The sequence below is a fragment of the Brassica napus genome, chromosome A3 (assembly GCF_020379485.1).
Source record: "Brassica napus cultivar Da-Ae chromosome A3, Da-Ae, whole genome shotgun sequence".
NCBI classification, from domain to species: domain Eukaryota; kingdom Viridiplantae; phylum Streptophyta; class Magnoliopsida; order Brassicales; family Brassicaceae; genus Brassica; species Brassica napus.
In genome coordinates this window covers 3,778,439-3,794,506 of record NC_063436.1, presented here as the reverse complement: position 1 = coordinate 3,794,506, position 16,068 = coordinate 3,778,439, and the positions used below count along the sequence as shown (strand labels likewise).

General features: G+C 36.8%; 1 long non-coding RNA gene and 2 pseudogenes across 1 annotated transcript; all 3 read right to left on the bottom strand.

The window, feature by feature from the left end:
• Positions 1 to 1,721: 1,721 nt before the first annotated feature.
• On the bottom strand, positions 1,722 to 3,461 carry LOC125596177. Its single transcript, XR_007330906.1, has 2 exons — positions 3,350 to 3,461; positions 1,722 to 3,155 (listed from the first exon to the last, which is right to left on the bottom strand). It is a non-coding gene; the product is annotated as an uncharacterized LOC125596177 (long non-coding RNA).
• A 6,237-nt stretch (positions 3,462 to 9,698) lies between these two features.
• On the bottom strand, positions 9,699 to 11,155 carry LOC125596103 (annotated as a pseudogene).
• Positions 11,156 to 14,833: 3,678 nt separating this feature from the next.
• Positions 14,834 to 15,514, bottom strand: LOC125591214 (annotated as a pseudogene).
• Between the last annotated feature and the right edge of the window lie 554 nt (positions 15,515 to 16,068).

Genomic DNA, 16,068 nt, shown 5'->3' with positions numbered 1-16,068 from the left:
GAGTGGAGTATACTGAACAAAGTTACTTGTTTTCAAGGGTACAAATTCTTATTTTTGTCATTTTGTTTTTTCTGAAATGGTTAATCTAAACTTTTTCATTTATATATATTGAAATAATATAAATTTTATTTATAAATTCGTATGACTTATTTTCTATTTAGTTTAGCCATATTTTTAAAAATGTGTAGATCTTTAAAGTTTTATGGTTTTGGTTTATTTTATCATGTGTTTTAACTGTTTAATAATAATTTTCTCTTTTCCAGCCCATAATTTTAATAGTAAATATAGTATATCATGTTGATTTTGAGCCTCTTTGTTTTAACTAATTGAATTAATTATATGAATATATATATATATATATATATATATATATATATATATATATATATATATTTTTTGTATTGTGTACATTTAAAATATCTATTTATCTATTTATACTATTATTTACAAATTGTCTTTCTACATTAGATCTCTCACATCAAAAGTTAGATTGGTTACTTTGGTTACTGCCGTCGTTACACAAGAATAATTATATTTATTAGTTTTTATTCTAAAATATATTAATAATTTTATAACTACAGTATGACACAAATATATTATCTCTATAGTTTTCGTTGTTCTTATTAATCCAAGTCGTGTTGGTTTTAGTTTTGTTTCATCCTATAGGTTATAGGTTACACTGTTTGTTATGTTTGCTACCATTCCCTTCTCCACTTTCATGCTGATATTGGATGTTCTCTTTTCAGTGGTTCAATCATTTAGTGCAGATCAAACATATTACTGGTTAGAGATGCTTGCGTGAAGGGTAATATCGACAACAACAAAGCTTGGTTGCGTATTATTTTGTTGTGTGTTTCTTTCTTTAAATGTAAATATTCTTTGGGTTCTTGACATCTATTTAGATTTTTTCAGTGCATGACTATATCCACTCTTTTTTGTATTTTTATTACGTTAAATGGTTTTGTAAATTCGAAGTATATCTTCTATGTCTTACGTAATGTATGGATGGTTCGTTTCTTATTATTCAACTTGGCCTTTTTTTTGTTTGTTCTTTTATGCAGTGGGAATGACTCAGAACCATTAGCAGTCAGTCTCTGTTATCAGTCGTGGTTATATTTGTATATATTTGTCTCTGTTCGAGTTTCTTATGAGAGGAAATTGTAGATGTTGCAACTGATATATTTATTGAGGTTCTCAAGAAAAAGAAGTAGAATCACCATCAGGACGCCATAACCAGTTGTAAAACCACATGGTGCCAGCCTTGACTACGTAAATTGTTCCTGTCCCATCCATACTGCGCATATGTACATTTCTCTATCGAGATTATAGCATGTCCAAAACTTGCTTCTCTGTGGTAGAGTACTTAGGCTGAGGCTCAGTCATTCTGCAGAAATCATATAACACATCTAAAATCTAATAAAAAAAGTTGTTTGCAATGACCATAAGTCCTTTATTATATAGCTGACTTGGTAGCAAATCCTTCAATGTTTCCTCCATCACAAATGATGTAGACATGAGCAGATTGATCTTTTAGTGGACTGGAAATGTCATTAACCATGGTGTCTGCTATGTTTGATATGAGTTCATGGTAGTTGAAAAAAAAAAGAGTTCATGGTTTCGCAGAAGCTCAAAAAATTATCATAATCTATAGTTTAAACGGAGACATAATGAGCTACAGTTTTGTGTACTTACTGACCTCACGTATGCGTGAACATGACTTGAGAAAAAAACATCTACTTTATTATTGACAAACTACGGCTCATACATGACTCTCGTGGTTTCATGGGAACTTACGCAGTGGTTTCTTGGCTACCACCTTGAGAGCCAGTGCTGTAGAAGATCCAGCTGGTTTACCAGCAAGTGACTGAGTTCTCCGGAGTCCACCGGTAGTGTCCAAGAAGACTTTGAACTGAGCAGCCATCATGCCGTACCTTGTTGGGAATCCAAAGACGAACCCATCAGCTTCAGTTAGTTCGTCAGGTGTGATGATTGGTGATTCACTCTTTGGTAGTGTGCTCATCTTAGAGAGTGCTTCTTCTGGAAGCGTCTCTGGTACCTGTGAAACAGCAATTCATCAGGGTCAACGATTGACATGGATTCGTGTAGCCAAGCCTAACTATATCTTGTGAATTGGAAATTCCTGTGTCACGAAACATATAAACTAAAACTGCAACACAGGTTATTGAAAAGGATTCACAGCAAGAATATCACCAAAACGACGTGATGCCATAAGAAGGGGTCAGTCCTGAGATTTATGGAACTTGAAACAGTTACTAAATAATCAAAACATATATCTTTGTTAAACAATCTGGAGGACAAATGATAAAACTTTGGAGGCCAATGTTTCATCTTGTTATGCCAATGACCGGTTCAGTTGGCCATAAACCAGCTAAACAACCTAGACAAAAAATTAGAATCTAAACTTGCTAAGCTAAAAGAAACCATCAGCCAAGAATTCAAAATTAAGAAACTTGGATAATGGCAATGGTCCTAAGATTGCCTAAAGCTATTGTCAGAATGTCTTATCCTTTCTTAAAGATTCACAAACTACTTATGACTCAAATCGTAGTGTTGGGTAGAGGACTTGGTAGCCACTTATATTATCCATAGTTTCTCACAGTAACATAACGAAATACAAAGCCATTATGGAGGGGAAGACAAATCTGATTTGCCATAGTTTGGCTTCAACGCTTTCAACAGAAACAGCTACTTTATTAAGGGTAATGGTAGATACCAACCATGGTGAATGATTGATAACAATCAACAATGCAGTTTTTGTTATGTTAACCTTTGGAACTCCTCTACCTGCAGCCAAATTAGGATTAACATTAGAAGGCACCCGTGACTCCACACCATACATAAAGTTAAAGTAAAACATAAGAATCATTAACCTGGCCAATTGCTTTCTCCCCATTAACCTCCAGGACCTGACCACGTCTCTTAGATCCTTCTCCTAAGGGAATTTTAGCAATCTCTTGGTAAGTTAGACCCTGTTACATTAAACACAGTTCAATAAATCTTTAAAGTCAGTAAAGTATTCCTGAAAAAGATAATTTGATAGTCGATGGAAAGATTATTTCTTTGTCAATGTTTATTTATACCTGACTTTTTCAATGATGACCAAGAGAACTGCAACACCTGAGACAGTTTGTACTCTACAAAATTCAAAATTTCTCAAATCAGTCTTTAACAAAGATAATACGGTAGCAATCCCGTAACATCAGGTACAAAAAACGATTGATATGTAATCAACGAAGAAAACCATCTACACCCTCCGCTAGTTAACAAACGTTTTAGAGAGACTGCGATACATGATTGGTATCTACAGATCAGAATCAAATCAACATACCCATTCCGATCACGGGAACTCCTTCATCGATGTTGATACAGCCGCAATCGTTTTCACTGTCACATATCGAAGTTAAATGAAACTGCTCTCCAATCACTGTGAACAAAAAAGGAATCACAAACGTGAATCGTGAATAAACATATCCACATCTAAAATGAAACCAAATCAACTCAAAATTCAGGAGATGGTTCTCATAGTAGGAAAGCTTACAATTTTACAGTCGCAGTTCCACCTCCTTGCATGAGGGAAAATCGTAGATCGTGGGTGATGGATTTAATAAGGACTTTAAGAAGATGAATATGTAACTGGTAGCTTTTCGGATTCTAAGGAAGAAGATGAAACACGCTCTCAGAATTCAGGTTCCGTCGGTGATGAAAGCAAGCTCAAACCTAATATCAAAACGACGCTTAAAGCCCGGCTAATCTCAGAACTCAAAAGCCTAAAACGTAACTGAGGTGGACAAACAAACACACTCCATTGGTTGAATTTATCTGTCGACGTGGAGGGCTTCTCCATTGAGGATATTCAACTTTTAGTATTGTATTGATAGCTCGTTGACTAATGTTAAATTGGATCTAAATTCTGATCCGGTTTAACCAATTATGTTCCAATTTCAGACCATCCCTGTCGGTTTTACTGATTAAATAATTCTCTTACATCACAGCAAAAATCATTTATCCTTATATAACTCTGTCCTGTTTTTGTTTTTCTCCACCGAAAAGGTCCACAGTGGGCTTGTTACAGTGACATTCGACGTCACAACCACCCCTTTTACGACTTTGATGTAAAAATAAAAACTGCTTATCTCACCCAATCTACTGGCGATGATAAGAAACAACAAAGCGCATACATGTTGCCACATGCTGAGGAGCGATCAATGACTCTGGACCAACTGTTAGCTCTTTACTTTGTCCCCCTTTTCTACCAGCTTGCTACCTACCATTCGTTCTGAACTGTGTTTGCTTCTCCCTCTCTATATATACAGTTTGTTGCGAGGAAAAGACAATTAAAGCTCACTTCTATTGACCGAAACATCTCTGGAATCGACTGGAACTTCAACGTCAGTGGAGAGGTAAGGCTTTATCTCTTCTATAGCATGTTCCAGATATTGGTTTGCTATTTATTTTCTTCCCCCATATATCCATCAGATTCTCGCTGTTGAGCGGATGGATTCCAAGGTTAGTGTCAAGGAGGTTTGAATACATTTCATAGCAACCATCGACCTCATTAACTTGAAAGAAAAAGACAGACCATCTGAGTAGAAACACTTTTTTTTTTGTTTTTAACGTCAAAAGGAACAATGGCCAAAGCAACAAGGTGTAGAAACAAAACCCAATCAAGAGAAAGAAAAAAAACAATAAGAACGTTCCAGCTATGAGGGAAGGTCTATGAGTTGTCATTGACAGCAACTGCTAACTAATCTTCGATCCAAACCAGCAGATCCCAAAAACAAAATCTCACTCAGTCTGCAATAGGCCATTGGCTCCACATCCGGTACGGGTGTCGCTGTGAAAAATCAGTACACAAAAAAAAAATCAAAAATCAATCACATGTCTGAAAAGAATACAAACAGATTCTTATTTTTTCTCTCAGAAAAAAAATTCATACCACAACTGAGAACGTCTGAATATCTGGCTCCATTTGTGGAGCTTTGAAAACGATGAAGGCTCCTTTGTTATTCTCATACAAAAAAAAAACTCATGTGTGTTGAGACCAAGGATTACTTGCATTGCATTAATAAGGTCTGAAGTTTAGTAAGTTACCCTGTCGCAGTAGTTAGGTGCTGAGAACACAGTGATGAGTTTACCATTATGGCTAATCTCATATCCTTTATCCTTAAGCTCATGTGATCTGACCAAAAGATCTGCAAACCCCAAGTTAAACACCTAATCAAAAAGAGTCAAGAGTCAGAACCTAATAGATTAGGTTTACTTACCTAGATTGTTGTCTCTCAAAAATGACTCTGTGACATCTTCACCAAAAAAAATAATGCTTTCTCCTCTGGTGCTCCTGCTTCTTCTAGGGGAATCTTGTGGATCACTCCACAATAAGTCCCTCATAAGTCATAAAAAGACAATAATAAAATGTCCTCAATCAGAAGAATCACAATAAGCAACCGTAACAAAGTATACCTCTTTTAGGAGGCTGGCAAAATCGCGGAATTGACTTGATATCACTGAGTGTGACCCCATCTCGGCTAAAGAGCCCGCCATGAAGAACAATGATTTTTCTGTTGAGAACGTGCGCTAGAGGAAGACAGCAGAATTTATCACTAAATAGGCATGCGACTTCGGTTTTTCGAAACCGAACCGAACCGAACCGTCGGTTTTTGGTTAACCGAAATTTTTAAAACAATTTCCGAAAGTAACCGAATTAAATTTCGGTTCGGTTCGGTTCGGTTTTTGGTTAATTTCCAAAAATAACCGATTTTTTTATTTTCGGTTAATTTCGGTATAGGTTTTTAAAAAAGTTCGGATTTTTCGGTTAAATTCGGTTATTTCGGTTCGGATTTTCGGTTATTTTCGGTTATTTACAGTTATTTTTGGTTTTTCCCAAAAAAAAAAAAAAAAAACCGAACCGAACCGAAAACCAAATTATTTTTTAAAATCATACCGAACCAAACCGAACTCGAAAACATAACCGAACCGAAAACCGAAAATGTCGGTTCGGTTCGGTTCGGGGCAAAGTCGCAGGCCTAACTAAACATATCCATCACGGTCTCATTTAGCTTTGCCAGCAGCTCCTTCTCAAACCCATGAACCTCGTTTAAACTCCTACTTTCATGGTTACCTCTCGCGAGGTGTATCCCTGCAGCATATTTCTCAATTGTCAAACAACAGATAGAGATAATTAATGTAAAATATACTTAACCTGTATCAATTCATACTTACATAATTTCTCTTATACTAAAACTCAATTTTGGAACCGATTTTGAATATTGGTCTAAGAAATCCTCAATCCTATATAAAAATTCTTACACAAAAATAAAAACAATTATATCTGGCGTGAAATTACTGAAATCAAAATCAAGCCCGTCGGACAAAAAAAAAGAAAAAAAAAACAAGAGAGAGGAGAGAGAAGCGATTCTCCCTTTTGTCTCTCCCCACATAACCCTAAAAACCTAGATCTGCCGCCGCGCTCCTCCATCTCCGGTGACCAGAAGCTCTTCTAGCTCTGGTTGCCACCCCCTGTTACTAGAGCCACCAAGCCTTTTTCCCTTAGCTTTTCCTTCTTGCTAGCACTCCTTCTTGTTTGAGTAAAAATCTCATATACTCTTAATGAGGCAAAAAGTGATCTGAGGTACTCTTACGAAATCTGACATACTCTCTACTCTTCATGAAATAAGAGATTTCCAATTTTGCCCTTACGTTTTCCCTCCTCAATTGAAAATTTGAATTTTGAATTTTAGGTATCAAATTTACAATTTGAATTTTGAATTTTGAAATTTAATGAAACTACGAACCAAGTTGAACCAAGTTATACAATTGTCGAATTTTAGGTATCAAATTTAAAATTTGAATTTTGAATTTTAGTGAAAGTTGAACCAAGTTAAACCAAGTTATATCATTGTCAAATTATATTTTTGGTGTACATATGTCCTAGTTTCACCAAGTTATACCTCAAGACTGGTATAACTATGTTATAGTTTTACCAAGTTGTACATTTGTCAAGGTACAACTTGGTAAACTATCACCTAGTTATACAGTTTTACCAAGTTACAAAGTAGTATAATTTGGTAAAACTGTATAACTAGGTTGTAGTTTTACCAAGTTGTACATTTGTCAAAAGATACAACTTAGTAAGACTATAACCTAGTTATACAGTTTTACCAAGTTACACAAATAGTATAACCTCGTAAAATTGTTTTTCTGGGTTTGTAGTTTCACTTCCGTGTTCTACTTTGATATATGCGTTTCTGGATCTTAAAAACCGATAATACCAAAAATCAGACTGAAGTTGATGCGGAGAATAAGCGAAGTAGTAGGTAGAGAAGAAGAAGGAAAATGTGGAGAAGAAAATGAAAAAACAGTTGAGATTCAAAGAAGAACAAAGGAAAAAACAGAAAAATCAGTAGATGAAGAATGAAAGATAGATCTAGATTCAAAGAAGAGCAAAAAAAATATAGAGAAAACTAAGATAAAAACGGAGCAATCAGTACAGATGAAAATCGAAAATAAAACAAGAGAAACAGAGAGAAAAACAGATTCGAAAAAGAAGAGATTTGAATGAAAGAATGAATGAAAGAGAAGAGAGAAAAAAAGAGAAGAGAGAAAGAAAGAAGATGAAGAATGAAAGATAGATCTAGATCTGTAGAGATAAGGAAGAAAATTAGGTTTAATGGCATAGTATGTAAATAACTATATTCATTAATGGTATATTGGGTTTTTAGTCAGATTTCGAATTAAAAATAAATAAAAATAAAATGAATTTCAGATGGAGAGTATCTGAGCTCTTTTTTTCCATAGAGGAGTACCTGAGCATTTAATTCTTCTTGTTTGGTGTTCTGGAGTTTCGCCGAGAGCAAACTAACCGGAGCTTCATTAGTATGTGGCCCCCGGAGCACCAACGAGGAGTGGCTCTGTCGGAGTGTCTAAGGAGCCTTCGTTTCAGCCAGGCCCGGCTCAGGAGGGTGGGCAAAGGGGCATTGGCCTAGGGCCCAAAAGATTTTTTGCATAAATAGTATTGAAAAGGGGCCCAATATTTTTAAAAAAATTGAAGATAAGGCCCGAAATTTTTAAGTTATCATATAATTATGTAAAAAAAAAAATTTTTGATTATTTTGCCAAGGGCCCAAAATTCTTTTGAGCCGGGCCTGGTTTCAGCCCTGATTTACCGATCGGAGCAGATCTGGGTCAGATCTGATATTGCATCTACCGAAGAAGTTGGACGAGCGTCGCTGCCTCCTCTACCCTTCTCGGTCTTGGCTTGTACCCGTGCGGCTTTGACGGGCTCGTCTCAAGGTATCTTTGAGCTTCTCCTCTTCGTTTCGGAGAAACCAGCGGTGTCAAGGCTAACCACTCGGAGGACCTCTGTTATTAGTTCAATCGACGACATCCATGGTGTTTTAACGGCGTCTTCTCACAGCTTCTCTTCTCGCTCCTGTCATTGACTCTTGGGTCTTGAGGACAACCCTTTGCGGTCTGATGCATCTTGCAAGAAGATGGAGTTGTCGATCTACTGCTGTCTCACATGTTTTTAAAGAGATTCACTCTCTTTCTATGCTTCAGTCCCCTCGCTTTTAGCTCCGATGAATCTCCTTGAGTATTCCTTGATGTTTCTGCCGTATGTTTGTGTCGCGTGGCCGGAAGAGGAGTCAAATTACCGCCTGCGCTTAACCAGTTATGTTCTTCAAAGTAAGCGGCGTCACGTCGGATCAACTCAGTCTGTATTTTAGTTCGAGATAGCTTTGGTTTGCTTATGCGACGTCCTCCTCTACTGGTGTTCCGGAGCCGTTGCCTGTCGCCCCGTTGAAGCCGTGTGGAGCCACTCTCAGGTGAGGTTTCGTGTGAGCTCCTTTAGCTATTCACTTGGTATCTTTGTTTATCAAGGATTCAAGTAGCGCTTGAAGTGGGACAAATTGGTGTCTTTTGCTCTGTTTTTTATTAGCTCTAAGTTCACCATTATTGGTACTTTTGGAGTTAATTTCTAGTGTTTCCTAGGGATTTTTTTTTAAACTTTTTTGCGGTCTTTAGGAGCAGATTGGCTTTTTAAGCAGAATCTGGTTCAATTCATATTGTAACCATACCTTCATTTCTTTAGAAAGACATTTACCATTTAACCAAAAAAAAAAAAAAAAAATCAAGGCCGTCAGCCTAAAGACTCAAAGTACCCAAAACAAAGGCTTCTAACTTTAGCCCACATGTCATAATTGGGCCAACCCGATTCGACTCGGCGTTTACAAACGCGATTTCCATCTGTTTATTCCGTTTACCTTACATCTGCTGGTTTTTGTGAATCTTCAATCTTGTAATGCTAAAAAACTACGATAAATTATTTATGCAGTACAGCAGTAGAGTGTAAGAATCTTATTCATTGCTACTCCTATGAATGTTCAATGATAACTCTGTACGTGCTCGTGGGGTTGAGCCTTGGAGGAGAGTTTTGGACATGGTTAAAGTCGATGTGGGCATGGAAGAATACTAATCCATACATAGGTAATGGCCCTAACTCCATCCTACTTGCTGGCTCCTTCGCCTCTACATCTTGTTTCATCCTTCTCAAGCCTATCCTCTACGGCGAATTTATGTATAATCACAACCAACAAACCATATTAGTGTAAATGAGCAGAGTTGCTTACAGTAACTCATGTAAGAAAACGGTACCTTATGACAAAAACACAACAAACAAAGAGCGCAAAACTGACAATATCTACAAAGTCAAACAAGATGTTTTTACTACAAAGCTTGTTGTCGGAAGGAATCTAAACTAGAGCGTGTCCTTTCTCCAAACCCCATCACCGAGTTACCCAAATCAAAGTCCAACACAAAGCCTTCTAACTGCAACCCACCCATTATAATCGGGCTGACCCGGTTCGACCCGCCGTCTACAATTCCCAAGCATCGGACCCCACCACCAACATCCACCAACAGATTATCCCCCTGAATCCTCCACCTCACCATCTCGCTCTGCAACGCCAGATCAACAGCCGGAAAATCCGAAGAAGACGTGCTCGTGAAGCAGAGACCAAACGGTGCCACGGGAGCCACCAATTTAGCGTTACTTGCAGCAGCTTTAACGTAAGCATCCGCGAAAACCGCGTAGAGCGAGCTCTCCATCGTCGTGTAAGGGACCAACGTGCTTAGCTCTGCGGATAACGTGCCGTTCACGGCGAGCATGAACCCGTTGACTCTGATCGATTTCACGTTGATTAAGTAACCGCCGCTCGAGGCTGTTGACAGTGGCGTGTAGACCAACGATCTAGCTGCAGCCGCTCCGAACACATCCTCCACCGAACGCGTTGACACGACGCCGTTCGACGCGAGAGATAAACAGTTAAACGACGGCGTTCGCTGGTTTCCGCGGCGAGTTGTGAAGGGAGAGAGATTTGGGCCTTGGAAAGGCCCATTACTCCTTGGGCTCCACTAGCGAGTCCACGTAACAGCAACGGAGGAGCGCAGGCGAAGAGAAGATCAACCGTTCCCTGAGAAGCAACAGATCCATATGATTAGACGTCTGTTGCGAGCTCTCCTCTCGCCGTAATCCCAACGACGCCGTTTCGGACAAGCAAATCGCAATCACCGTTTTGGTCTCCGCGCGATGAAACTCTGTCGTTCCCAGCTTTGGCTTTCAGACAGCCGCTTGAGCTTCCTGAGATCAGACTTCGCGACGTGGAGATATGTCCGGAGGAGCAATCGAACCATAGAAGCGTACCGGATAGATCAACGACGAGGTTAACCGGCTCATACGAGTCGCCAAGGCGAATCTCTGCGACGTATTGACCTGTTGATAGGTCTCGAGTAACAGGGAAAACGACACCGTTGACCGAACCAGAGATCTGTGATTTGGTAATGAGTAGAACGGAGAGGAAGGAGAAGACGAAGAGATTCAGACAAGAAGTAGAAGAAGCCATTACAAGTGTGGTTGATTGAGTGAAGGGAAGGATATGGAGCAGGACGGTTTAAAAGGATTAGGTTCTTGTTTGAGAGAGAGAAGAGAAATGAGACGCGGTGGGGCGACGCCGGTTCAAGGATTGTTTTAAGGTAAGTGCTGAGTAGACTGCGTGTCGTTTCGGGAATTGTGGGGACTTTTTCTTCTGGTCAATGTTTTATCCATTTATTAGGAAAAAAGGTCGCCCACTAGAGGAGGTTTGGTACGTGCGACGACGTCGAGATATTTTGATTTTGTTAATTCTTTTGGGAATATCCTTAAGAGAAAAAGACTAAAATAGCACTAAACCAAGTTTTTGTTCCCAAAGTAGCACTTAAGGCGAAAAGTCACAAAAATAGGTTTCATTAAAGAGGTAATATACACTTATACCCCTTGGGTTAATTAATCCAAACCTTATGGTTTAGAGTTAAGGGGTGGGGTTTTGGAATTAGGGTTTAAAATTTTATAAAAAATAAATTCTAAAATAAAAAATAAAAATTTTAAAAACAGTTTCAAAAAGTATTTTTAAATTATAAAAAAAAAATTTGAAAAAAAAATAAAAAAAAATTTGAAAAAAAACATTTGAAAAAAAATTATAAAAATTTCGAATCTGAAAACATATAATCTGAAACTATAAAAAAAAATTTCTTTTTTTCATTTTTTATTTTTATTTTATTTATTTTTATTTATTTTTGTTTGCTTATTTAATTTTAAACCAAGGGTATTATAGATATTTTATCCTTTAATGAATGTCATTTTTGTGACTTTTTCCTTCTAGTGCTATTTTTAAGACATAAACTTCAAAATGTGATATTATTGACAATTGCCCTATCCTTAATCGTGGTAGAGTTTATGCGCCAGTTGGAGTTGTTTGGTACTTTGCTAATTCTCCACGTGACAAATAATTCATTTGAATATACAAAATTACAAATGTTAGATTCAGCTTAGTTTATTATATACGGGCATACTGAAAAATCTATATGGTTACGGCCCAATAGATTTTGGATCCTTTGCGACTACGAAGACAATAATAATTTTATTAATCTATGTTCTTATACAAAAACCAAGAATCGAGAGCCAATAGATGTCTATATATTATATGGGGTTTTTGCATTCTATGGCTACGTTAACTTATTTTATTAGGGAAACTAGATTTTGACCCGCGCTTTGAAAGCGCGGGATCATTTTCCTTTTAGAATTCTATTTAAAAGAGATAAAATACTTCTAAAATTTAAGATTTTTTCCTATATTTTATGTTTGTTTATAGCAAATTATAATTGTAATGTTTCATCTCAATTTTTTTTAAATTTGATTTTTGAGGTTTACAAAAGAATAATTGATTTTTTGAAAGGAGTAAAAAGTTATATACTTCTAGTTAATAAATTTAATTATGCAGAATTTATATATGTAAAGGTTTTTTATTTACAGTTAACTTATTAATAAACTATTATATTTAAAATTTAATATAATTATAGTTTTTCATTATACATATCTTAGTTTTTCATGAAAGTAAAACTTATATTTGAAAATACCAAAATTTAATAATCTTACTAAAAAACAATTAGAATGCTATGGTTTAATATGAATTTATATTTATAAATAGAAAACATTTTAAATTGGGCTTCATTTTGTCAGCCTAAATTACTTAATCCGGCCCAAATGGCCCAAGGAAAAAACAATTTGTACCGACAAAATTCTATTGTGACCATTCACTTTTAGAAAAAATTAAAAAACAGAAGGGAAAGTTAAAATAAGGGAAATTACACCCTATATACATGAAAAAAACATAAATATACTAACTAACCAAAATGCCTCCCTCTCTCCTACTTTCTCTTCCTATCTCTCTCTACTCTCTCTCCCAAAATCTAATTTTTCTTTTTTTTTTTGGTTATTTTGCAAATAAGCTCTTAAAATAATTTGGCTGAATTCGTAGGATGTTATTGCGCATCAACGGTTCAGTGGTTTAGCAAACCTCAAAAGCAAAGTAACCACTCCATCGTCTTGGTTGCAGGCAGAATGGAGTATGTCGGTTAAGTTGCCCCAAATGCAGCATGGTATTCTTGAATCACTATGGCGCAAGTCAAAAAGCACGGTTAGGTGTAATTTTTTTCAACCGAAATAATCTCTTGGATTGTTTTTAAATGACAGCAAACTTTACTTGATGTCTCTTAGGGTGAACTCTAGTTTTTTACGTTTGTTCCCCCAGTACACTTGGCCCAGCACATCTGTTAAAAAAATACATTGCAAAAGTTATTATTAATAGCAAGTATATAAATGTATTTTTGATGCACGATCGCTTATATATTTACCAATTAAGATTTCATCAAGTGTTGGAGATAAACTCTCTGAAAATCGACCAAATTAAAATACAATTCATCATTCATGAAATTGGACCGACTAACGACTGTATTTGGATTAAATACAATCTTGTAGGGATGGTATGTTGTGCTATAATCTCCTCCTGCAGGCCTAACATGGAATTTTTGGATGTTGCGCCATACTCCAACCGCCATACTCCAACCGGAAGAAGCTTTCATTTACTCTCAATGTAAGTCTCTTTGCAGGTTGAATGAATTTTATGCCCCTTGTACATGTTACAAATACATTTAAAATATTAACATCATCAAGCGCAAGTTCAAATAAAATATATAAAATTAAAAAAATACGCAAATCAAAACGTTAACGAAAAAGTTAGGATTGCTTACATTCTCATAAGCCAAGATGATCCATGGTTTCCCCCTAGTTTAATGTTTTGCTTCCAAAAATGTAGAACCTTCACATAAACAATCTTAGTGGTGTTCCATGGCTTCACGTCGTTGATTCCGGTGACTTTTTCATTAGAAGAATTCGATGTTTTGATGTGCATTTTTGAAGCCATTTGTTTGTTTGACGGTATGAGTTTGTTTAGGGCGTCGTTATTTATAATAGGATGAGAGGATAGGGAGGGTTGTTTAGGTTTTTGAAAAACTTGTGGAATACTTTAAATCTTGGCGAGATTTTCTAGTTAATAGTAGTAAATTCAGTTGCCAAATTGAAACCTAAGATATCATGTGAGTATTGTACACGCAATATAATTATAGATTGATTTTTTTGAACCATGTAGATAAAGCATATCTTCTTTTTCTATATTTGGTTATACGTTTACTTCCACCGTGAAAGTAGCTAAAGCGCATCTTGTTTAAATTATTAATACTTGCCAAAATTTAGGAGTACATTACTCAAATTGCTTACGAAAATTAGGGAATGATTTGAAAAAGTATGAATAGATATGGTATCTAAACTATATATAAAAATGTATATAAATTAAAATTGTTTTATAAATTAAATCAATTTTTAAATAAAATATTGTTATTAGATTTGGAATATACCTTAGTAACTTGTGGTTAAATATATTTATTTTAATAGTTTTGGTTTGATTAAAGTGTTCACCATCTTGGTTACGTTAATATATACCTTAGTACATTACTCTTTTGGTTTGATTTACATTGTTGTTTACCTATATGTTATATTCATCTTGGTTAGTGTTTTTATTTCAGGGTATAGGGTTTGACAAAAAAAAAGTTGATTTGATGGCGTTTTCATAGTATAGGGCTTGATTATGAAGATGAATTCTATGGGCTGAACAATAATTTCCGTTTGGATTTAAAAATTCATGGGCTTACTCGGCAGTGGACTTAAATAGGTCTGATGGGCTATAAAAAACAAAGCATTCTGATTGGTCAATTAACATTGACGTTTTTCATTTTTTTAAAAAGAAAAAGGCAGTGGCAGTTGGTTGTAAATATATTGAAAAGGCAGGGGCAGAATCCTAAGAGGGATTCTGCTTTAATAGTATAGATGGCGATGGTCCTGTTCACTTTTCAATAATGACGAAACTAGACCTACTAGAATAAAATATTAATATCTAGAGTTTCGGCTGCAAAAGGTTTTGGGTCTGACACACCGCGGAGATAGGGACGGACACAAACAATACGGCGCCTACGATCTGTTCTCTGTCGTTGGAGCCGTACGTTTCAATTCCACAGTGTTTCCGTTGGAGATCGGATCGAGATCCGAGATCGTGAGGTTGTTATCGTGATGCTCGAGGACGAGAGGAAAGTCTTTATCGAGAAGATCCTCAGGACCGAATCTGTGCGGCAATCTGCTTCCGAGGCTGAGGAATCCGTCCGAATCGGTGTCGGAATCTACGGTGGCGTTCGGATCGATGATTACGAGCTTGATCTCTGACGCGTCGCGGATCTCTTGGAGGAATTAACGGCAATGTTCCCACGGTGCGGCGGAGACGGCGAAGTGACGGAGATGACGCTCGTCGTTGAGCGTGAGATTGGTGACGAGGAACTGCTCGACGTGGATCGAGTGGTGGAGAAGGAGGCCTGGGGACTCAACATTGACGCCTAAGAAGATCCGACCCGATGATCCGAGCCCGATAGCTCCGACGTGGAATTTTGAGATTGGTGGTAGAGCGAAGGATTTTGCAGGATAGACCAGCGAAGGGAGGAGCTGGAAGACGGAGACGCCGAGTTGATTCGCGGCGGATTCAGCTTCTGCGGGTGAGATTACAAAGCTAGGCTTATCCAGTTACACCTCCCCAATACAGAACAATCAAGCAACAAAAACAACATGGTCATCGATGCTAAGCTGTTGCAAGCACAATCAAGCTGGTACTCTCTCTTCTATGCTTCTATCACTTGATCTCTCCATGTCTCTTTATGTACTTTCTATGTGTTCTTTCAACTGTCATCGATGCTAAGCTTGTTTATTGTCTCTTGCCCCCTTCCTGATTTAACTTGGTTTGTACATTTACTCTTATGTATTCGTCAAGCTTCCTTTTATGCTCTTTTTGTCTTATGTTTCTAAATATAGCTCATTTTTTCTAAAACAATTTTATAACTGGTTTCATTGATATTGGAGTTCATTTTTCTTTGTTTGTGTAAAGGGAGCTCATCTCTATTGATGATCGTAGATGAAGTGAAATGGAAGAGTTTTCTCTGGAACAGAAGATGTTGGTTTTCCACCTTTCGGTTTAATTATGAAATACAAAACCATGTTTCTTTCATTCAGAAATCAGAAAATAACATTTAAATATAATTCAAGTATAACCGGTTGCAGGTTTGTTGGGAATAGGATAAGAC